Raw genomic sequence first — 10,120 nt, 5'->3', positions numbered from 1 at the left:
CACTTATTCACACAACTCAATCCTCCCGGACTTGTGTAGTCCCACGACCGGAGAGAAAAAGTGAAGGTGCGAAACCCTCGGTATTTCCCTGCGTCGTTCAAGACCATTGCAATTGCGAAGGGCCCGAAGCCCAACCCGCAATCGTGAGTTACCGACTTTACTAGCAGCACTGAAGGGCCCTTGGGGACCAGCAGCATGTTTGCCATTGAAAGTCCTTTTACACGCGGTTGAGTCGCATTAGACCCAACTACATGTAAGCAAGTGTCCTTTGGGCCTAAAGATCATGTCATCGGGCTAGCTAGGCTCGACAAGCATGATTTGCAACTTTTGGGCCTAAGGAGTGTACGTCGACGTATTGAGTAATTCCACGAGAGTAAAGAGTTCCAAGAGTTTTATATGTGTATTGAGCGTTATAGTGTTAGTAGTTTTGGATTTGTTATTGATTCGAGACCGAATCAATTCGTTTGATAACGATTGTTGGTGATATTGTGTATTGTAATTTATCGAGAGTCGTAGTGTCAATCTTTGTTCACAACGAGTGTATTGAATTACCCTTGAAAATTTTCTGTTTACAACCCCTCTTAATTTTGTAAATTTACTTTTTCACCCCTTTAGGTAAAATAATTTCCGGTTTAGTCCTTAAACCATTTTTCTTGACATTTTAACACCAAAAATTATTGAAATCAATATTTTTCAGCATATTTTTCATTTAAAACAGTTTAAGTCCCTGAAATTGCAGTTTTCTCGGTTATAACCCCTCTTTTTCGCAATTTTTACATTTTTGGCCCAATTTGGAAAATTTTTGCAACTTTGGTCCTTTTTAAATTTGAAAAGCGTTTTAAACCTTTGAAAAGTACATGTAACACTAATAGTCCACTGTTTTACAGGAAAACACAGTTTTGGCCCTCCAAAACAGAAAATTTCGCATAATGGGCCCTATTGGGCCGAAATTGTCATTTTTAGCCCATTAAGCTTGAAATTTATGTTTTTGATCTTCCAAAAGAGTATATTTTCAGAAAATACATTATGGAATATGTTTTGACTCATCTCACCCATCAGATTTCGAAATATTTCATTTTGGGCCCTTTAACTTTGTATTTTTAACATTTATGTCAAAAAAAATGAGTTTTTAGCCCAAAGTATGTATTGTTAAGCCACTTAGCTATTTTTCTTGGTATACTTTGTATGTAGTAGTATATTTCATGCTAGTATAAGATATATCTCGGTTTTTAGCAATTCATAACTAGATCTAGCATCAAAATCATACAAAACATACATATAAGCATAGAAATCAACCAAAACATACACATAATGATGGATCTACACCTTTACTTGTACTCTCCCCCACAAAAACTTATAAAAACCGAAAATAAGGGGGTATGAAGCTCACCTTGTTTGAAGGTTTCGGTTTTTGATGAAGATGTGAAGAGGTTTTTGGCCCTAGCAAGCTTCTTGAGGAGCCTTACAACTTAGATGGCTCTAAGATGTATGATTCACGAAATGGAAAGGGTTAAGAGGAGATTTTGAAGAAATCAAGAAGCTAAACCATGGATATAAGTAAAAACTTACCTAGGATGATGATTTTTGGTGGAGAATCCTCTTGAAAACACACACCAACTCGAGATTTTTGATGGAAGATGGAAGAGGTATTTGAGAGTGTTTAAGAGAGTTTTTGAATGAAAAATGAAGGTGGTGAGAGGGTTGGCCGAGAATATGGAGAGAAGGGAGAGAGAGATGGTGAGGTGACATGCTTGGAAGTATGGGGGTCCTTGCATGGATGTATGTTGGACATTATGGAGGTGGCACCTCCTAAGTCAATTCTTATTACATTTCCCTATTATTTTTTTTTGTTTTAATTGATCTTGGGCCGAGATTTTGGGCTAGGAGGAAGGAGGGTGAATTAGCTTGGCCCAATTCTTTCTTTGGTTCGAAATTATGAAGCCCATAAAGAAAATTTTCGGCCCATTGGGCCTTTAGGGTAGTTATCGGCCCAATAGGTCCATGTGAAAGGTGTGGGTCATTCTAGGCCCATTAAAGCCGAAAATACTATATCTTAATGAATGTGAGTTTAAATAAGGCCCAACTTAAGACTCTTAGCTTAAAAGAATTAAGTTAAGGGTTTATTGGCCCATTAGGTCCAATAAGAGTATCATAGTCCATAATGAACTTGAGTCGGGATATCTAGGGTTTCCAACCGTTATTTAAACATATGCGATATATTTGAATGAGAGTGGAGCATGATATTCCTTTAGGGTAAAAGTTATTACACTAGGTGAATGATTGCATGAGAGTAGAATTTCCTAGCAAAAATGCTAGTTGTGACAGTGAACTTTGATATTCAAATAAAGGAAGTAAGATATGACATGCATCTGAATAGGTGTTGTAAAACTTGAACCTTTCATAGTGAGTACTACTTGGATCTACTTTATGGGTAGTGAACTAGAGTCTTGAACTAACCACTTTTTATAGTAGAATAAAAAATAAGAAGTATCACACATATCATATCTAAGCATAGATCATTTCTTTCACTTCTGTTCATTTCAGTCATGAATAATCCTTTCTTCATGAGACTTTTAGAGATCTTAGCCATATCAGCTCCCATAGATGCGACCTTACATCCATCTCACATTGGTAATGCTAATTTGGAACAATCTGTACTATTCCGCTATAAAAGCTATTAGCATTATTAAGAATAAAGAGTCCATCCCTATATTATCAAAGAAAAAACACAAATAAATATCATAGGAGTGAGCATACCTTTGTGTTGGTGATTCTTTGAGTCTTCCCCAACTATTTGTCCTATTGAACCTAGACCATGGGATCTCCAATGTTGCTAGGTTAGGTTTTCGCTAGGTGGTGACTCATTGTGTTGGCTTTAAGCCTATTCTCCTCGATGTGAAGAGAACTTGCTCTCTACTAAGGCCTTTTGTCAAAGGATCAGTTGTATTTTCCTTTGACTTTATGTAGCTAATGGAAATGATTCCATTCTTCAGCAAGTCTCTTATTGTAATATGTTTGCGCCTAATGTGTCTCGACTTGCCATTGTATATCTAACTTTGTGCTCTAGTAAGAGCAGTCATACTATCATAATGTATGCTAATGGCAGTAATAGGTTGAGGCCATAGAGGAATACCTTCTAGGAAGCTTTTACGCCATTCTACTTCTTCAGCAGCTTTATCTAAGGCGACAAACTCTGCTTCCATTGTAGAACGAGTATTCACAGTTTGCTTAGATGATTTCCAAGAGATAGCAGCTCCACCAAGAGTGAACACATATCCACTTGTGGATTTTGCCTCAGAAGTATTGGAAATCCAATTTTCATCACAATACCCTTCGAGAACAGGAGGATATCTCGTGTAATGCAACCCATAATTCATTGTATGCTTTAAATATCTAAGCACTCTCACTAATGCATACCAATGATCTTTCCCAGGATTGTGGGAGTAGCAGCTCAATCTACTTACACTATAAGCCAAATCCGGTCTAGTACAATTCATAATATACATTAAGCTACCAAGAACATGAGTATATTCTAACTGAGCTACACTATCACCTTTATTCTTCTTAAGATGACTTGAAGGATCAAAGGGGGTGACTGCCGGCTTGTCATCATAGTGTCTAAATTTCTTGAGTACACTCTCAATATAATGAGACTGAGTAAGAGTATAACCATTTGGTCTTCTTTGAACTCTTACACCAAGGATCACATCTACTACTCCTAAGTCCTTCATGGAAAAGGAAGAGTGTGGCATTTTTTTGGTTTGGTTGATCACATCCAAATTAGTACCAATTATCAGCATATCATCCACATACAAGCATATGATGACACACGCATTCTTGTATTGTTTGACATAAACACATTTATCACATTCATTAATTCTAAATCCATTAGGAAGTAATGTGTTGTCAAACTTTTCATGCCATTGCTTTGGAGCCTATTTTAGTCCATAAAGTGATCTAACTAACTTACTGTCACACCCCCGAACCAGACGGCGGAAACATCCGAGGGCTCGCGTGACTTAAATTGAATATCATCACAATGAATATACATGAATCATAACATAAACAACACCATGCATCAATATATTACAACTGGAATTGTTCATATCAAGTACATTGTTTTAACATTACATATCAATACATAAATTGTTTGATAAATATCATAAACAAAACACCCTAACATACTTGGTACTTATTCTTCGGCTTACCTGTTACCTGAGAATACAAGTTATTTTGAAAAACGTCAACATATGAAATGTTGGTAATTTCATAAGCAATGTTGTGATAAAATGTTTTTGTGTAGTTTGTAAAACCCAGAAAATCTGATGTTTTCTGAAAAGACCATTGTTTATAAAAAAAAGTGTGAAGATCCGTAAATATATGCATGATGATTTCAAAAAAACATCTATAATTGTAGAACCTTAGCATTGATTTTTCAAGTGAATTTGTTGAACTTCCTCGGAAAACCGATGTTTTCCGAATACATAAAATACAATGATTTTCCAAATTGTTATACCATCACAATGAATGATTTTGATTACTCTTCCTTGATTACTCGGGAGATGTTGGATTAATTAAGGTTTGTGAGTTGTTATAATCACGCATTAGAAATGACTAGTTTATAACTACAGTTCACGAACGATCCTTAGAGGCGTCGCTCGTTATAACTCACTTAATCCAACCACTTTGATTACTCTCGATTATCACTTTAAATCTGTTTATGCTGATTACTCATAAGCCTAGCAAATGAGGAAAAGAGGAGTACAAATCTTGCTACTTCCGTGAGTTTACTTTAGGTCGTCAGGGATGCGAAAGACACGATGGTCCAACTCGCATTTGATTACCTTGACCTTACTAGCAATACTAATGGTCCAATAGGGACCAATAGCACATAAAAGCTAATAAAAGTCCTTTTATACAAAATTGGGTCATATGAGGCCCAATAACATATAAGCGTTATCCCTTTGGACCCAAAGATCATGATAATGGACTTGTAAGGTCCAACAAGCATGATTTGAAACTTCTAAGCTCAAAGTTTGAATAATTACTCATTTTAGGTTTCGCATATCTATTCAGGGGTTCGATTTTTACGGTTGTAATGGTATCGATTCGAGACCGATCGATTCGTTTGTAACGATATTTGGAGTTAAATGTGTATTCGTCTTTTGATTTTTCGGCAGTCATGGTTTTTTTTCTTTTTTTCATTTTTGACTAAATGAAACAATTCTTTTAAAAGTAGATGTTTGCACCTTTTTACACCCTTTCTTTTAATAAAATAACAAATTTAGTCCTTTATATAAAAGAAAAGACATTTTTAGCCCTTTAAACTTTTTCTTGACGCTTTTGTATCATAACTTTGTTGAAATGATGGTTTTAACTCAAAATTTACTTTGTTAACTGTTTTAGTCCTTTTAGAATAGTAATTTTTGGTTAAAACCCAACTTTTCACAATTTTTACAGTTTTGGCCCAAAATCCAAAAACTTTTCATTTTTGATCCTTTTTGGAAATAAAAAGCAATTTTGACCCTTGAAATAGTTTTATTACCCTTTTTATCCCCTTTTTTGAAGAAAGTTTCATTTTAGCCCCTTTAGTTGTCATTTTTTGCAATTTTTGGGCTTATTGGGCTAAAAGGCCCAAAATTAGCCCATTAAGCTAAAAATTTACATTTCAAGTCCTTTGAAAAAAAATTATATTCAAAAAAACAATTATGGAAACTGTTTTGACTCATTTGGCCCTTTTGAAACCATGATTTGGCAACTTTTCACCCAAACTTTGAATTTTTGACAATTTAAGCCCAAAAATGGGTTTTATGTTGATGTATGTTTAACACAATCTTATAAGTTATTATTCTTGACTTGGTTGATGTACAATAACTTATATCATGTTGGTTTACTTTCTCATTTTATGGATCTCGAGTTAACACTCTTTTTTAGTTACATGTTCATCACAAAAACACATAAAATCATACATACATGCATAAAATCACACAAAGCATACACACACACACATAGATCCACATATTTTCTTATATCTCCCCCATAAAACATAAGAAAACCAAAAAGAGAGGGGTATGAAACTCACCTTGAGTTGTGGCTTCAGTTTTGAAGAAGATTGGGAGAAGTTTGATGTTATTTTCGGCCCTAGCAAGTCTTCTTGGTAAGTCTCGAGCTTAGATGATTTCTAAGAGAGTGATTATGATTTTGGATAGATTAGGAAGAGGTTTTTGATAAAAACAAAAAATCTAGATCATAGATCCAAGCATGAACTTACCTTACATGATGAATTTGTGGAATATCTTCTTGAAAAATCTTCTAAATTTCAAGAGCTTATTGAGGAGCGGAGGAAGTTTCCTTGAGAGAGCTTTGAGTGAAATGTGTGTGTGTGTGTGTGTGTTTGTGTTGTGTTTTGTCCGAGAGAAGAAGACAGAGGGGAAGAGAGATTAAATGAAGTGACGGTTGTATGGAAGCATGAGATTTTTGCATGGAAACCCAACAAGTAATAGTGAGGTGGCATAGCAAAAGTCAACTCTTCCTTCTTGGGTTGTTGGGCCAAGAATGGAGAGGAGAAAGGAAGAAAATTGGGCCTTGTATGCTTAAGCCCATATCATGATTTAATTTGATGATTTTCGCCCAACATAAGTCAAGGAATGATTTTTATGACCTATTAGGGCTAAATTAAATTGGTTGTGACCCAATAAAGCCCATTAAAGTATTTTATTTCATTCTAGTCCCAAAATAATAAAATAAATGGTAGTGGGTCCAGTTAAAGCCCATTTAAGAGTTCTAAGCCCAAGATAGTCAAATTGGAAGCTCTTTGGCCCATTAGGCCCAATAAGGAAATCCTAGTCCAAAATGGACTTAAATTGGGATTTCTAGGGTTCCAATTCTTTGTTGACTATTTGCAGTGCTTATATGAAGTGTTTGATTGAAGTTTTGTTGTTGTTGTATAAGCATCATACCTGCTTTCACATTGTTGGTTTACAGTTGGTATATTTGTTTAATGTTTACAAGGCATCAAAATTTCTAGTTGTGACACTTACAGACTTTGTTTTCTTAACCTTTAACCAAAAACCCTTCAGGTTGATTCATATATATCTCTTTATCTAGTTCACCATACAATAAGGCAGTTTTCACATCCATTTGGTGTATTTCCAAATTGTGAATGGATGTAATTGCTACTAATGTACGAATTGATGTAATTCTTGTAACGGGTGAATAGGTGTCAAAGAATTCTTGACCCTCCTTTTGACGATACCCTTTCGCTACTAAACGAGCTTTGTACTTCTCAATGGTACCATCAGGTCTAAACTTCTTCTTGAATATCCATTTGTGCCTAATTAGTTTTTGTCCAGGTGGCAAATCTACCAATTTCCAAGTGTTATTCTGCACAATGGAGTCAATCTCACTTTTGATTGCTTCTTTCCAAAAGGGAGCTTCAGAAGAATCCATAACATCCTTATAAGTTTGTGGTTCTTTATTCACTACATAGGTCATGTAATCAGGTCCAAAATCTTTGGCTATTTTGCCCCGTTTTCTTCTTCTAGGTTCTAAGTTCTCTTCTTGAACCTTTGAAGAATTCTCTTCATTTGACTGTAAACTTTTGTCTGGAATGGTATCATTCAGTCGATCATCTAGAGGTCTTTTCCTAGAGCAGACAACCTCTTTCCCTTTATCCTTAAAAGGAAAAATATTTTCAATGAATTCAGCCTCTGCTAATTCCATGATGGTTTGGTTGTGGATCTCATCAACATGTGATTTATACACAAGAAACCTATAGGCTGCACTATTCATGGTAGGGCCAAGATAGATGCAATCTATGGTTTTTGGTCCAAGTTTAGTCCTCTTTGGAAGAGGTACTTGTACCATAGCCAGGCAACCCCACACTTTCATCCTTTTATAAGAGGGTAATCTCCCTATCCACATATGATAGGGTGATTTGTCACTCTTTTTATGAGGAATTCTATTGAGTATTGAGTTTGCTGCAAGACATGCTTCTCCCCACAAATTATGGGGTGCTCGAAAAGTTATTAACATTGAGTTTATCATGTTTTTCAATGTTTTATTCTTCCTTTCAGCAACTCCATTTTGTTGTGGAGTATATGGAGCATTTGTTTGATGTATACTACCATTTAAAGAACAAAATTCAGAAAAGTCTTTGGATTCATATTCTCCTCCTTGATCAGACCTTAGAATTTTGATCTTTTTATCAAGTTGATTTTCAACTTCAGCCTTGTAGTTCTTAAAAGAATTCAAGGCTTGATCCTTGGTATTTAACAAATAAATATAACAATACTTGTTGCAATCATCAATAAAAGAAATATAATAATTTTTTCCTCCTCTTGTAGGTGTTGCTCTAAAGTCACATAAATCAGAGTGGATTAAGCCAAGTATTCCATTAGATTTTTCAACTGATTTATGAGTATGTTATGAAAATTTTGATTCTACACAAACCTCACATTTTATGTTTTTGTCTAATGAACATTTTGGTAACATGCCAAGTTTTGCCATTCGTTTAATAGAGAGAAAATTGACATGTCCCAATCGACAATGCCACAAAATTAAAGGATCATGCATATACATAGAAGAGGGGCTAGTAGTGCCCATTATTGCAATAGCATTAACATTGGTTACATTATTGTTTGGTGTTTCAACACCATAGTACAAAGGTAAGACACTGCCTTTGAAGAGACCCTCACTAAGGTATCCATTTCTAACATACATCCTATCTTTGGTGAGAACAAACTTACCAGACTCCAATACAAGTTTGAATCCCTTGTTACTAAGAATAGGACCAAAAATCAGATTCTTAGTAATTTCAGGAACATGCAAGACATCACTTAAAACATGTTCTTTTTCAGAAGTCAGTTGTAGCTTCACTTTTCCCTTTCCTTCAACTTTTGCAGTAGAGCCATTCCCCATAAACATTGGTTCAGAATCCGAGACTTTCTGGTATGTGGAAAACATGGTTTGGAGTTGAAAATGTGCCTTGTGGCTCCAATATCAATCCACCAATCCACACAATTGCTAACCATGTTGGTTTGAATCACATCAACAAACTGATTTGGTGATTCAACCATGCTGGCTTGACCAGAATTTCCTCCACCATAATTGCCACCATTGTTTCCATTGTTCCCTCCATTATTCCCTTCATTGTTTCCTCCTTGACCTCTCCTGAATCTGCATTCTTTGGCCTTGTGTCCAGTTTTGCCACAAACATAGCATGGACCAGAATTCTTTTTGAAATTCTTCTTGTTAGGGTCATGATTTTTGCCATCTTTGGAAGAATTTTTGGATCCTTGTTTTCCTTTCTTATTGTTATGCTTTGTCCTTGAAGAACTTGCTTGTCATACAAAGTTTGCACTGGGTCCTAAGGAATTTGCATCTACCTTCTCATTCAATCTGTTATCTTCTTCTACATGAATTCTCAACACAAGTTGCCCAAAACTCATGTTATCAGTTAAGTGTTTAAGATATAGTTTGAAATTCTTCCAAGAAGGAGGAAATTTTTCAATGATTGAACCAACAAGAAAGTTAGAGTTTATACCCATACCTTCAACTTCAAGATCATATGCAATGACTTGAATTTCCTCCACTTGTTTGAGTACTGATTTCGTATCCATCATCTTGAAATTCATGAACTTTCCAATCACGAATTTCTTCGAACATGTCACTTCTGTTTTATATTTCTTTTCCAGTGATTCTCATATCTCTCTTGCATTAGTGATCGTAGAATAGATATCATAGAGGGAATCATCCAGGGCATTTAGAATATTATTTCTGCAATTATATTCATTTGTGTTCCAAGTTTCCACAGCCCTTTGATGTTCTGCCAATTGGGTTGTAGTGGGTGGTTTTGTTCCTTCTGCAGTGGTTACACCAGTAGGAGGAGAGGGAGAATCATCAGTGAGAACATTGGAACCATGAAGAGTTGTTAGATAGAACAACATCTTATGTTGTCATCTCCGGAAATCTGAGCCTTTGAATTTCTCAGGCTTTTCCACATGTGTTTGGATGATGAAATTTTGATCCATTCTTCACTCCTTGATTTCTATCTTAGATTGTTAAGACAGAAGTATACAATAAACAAAACCAATAGAAATAACACAAACAAAATTCAAAT

The sequence above is a fragment of the Lactuca saligna genome, chromosome 4, assembly GCF_052625555.1.
Source record: "Lactuca saligna cultivar CGN05327 chromosome 4, ASM5262555v1, whole genome shotgun sequence".
In the NCBI taxonomy this organism is placed as follows: Eukaryota; Viridiplantae; Streptophyta; class Magnoliopsida; order Asterales; family Asteraceae; genus Lactuca; species Lactuca saligna.
Note: the sequence above shows the minus strand (reverse complement) of the source record.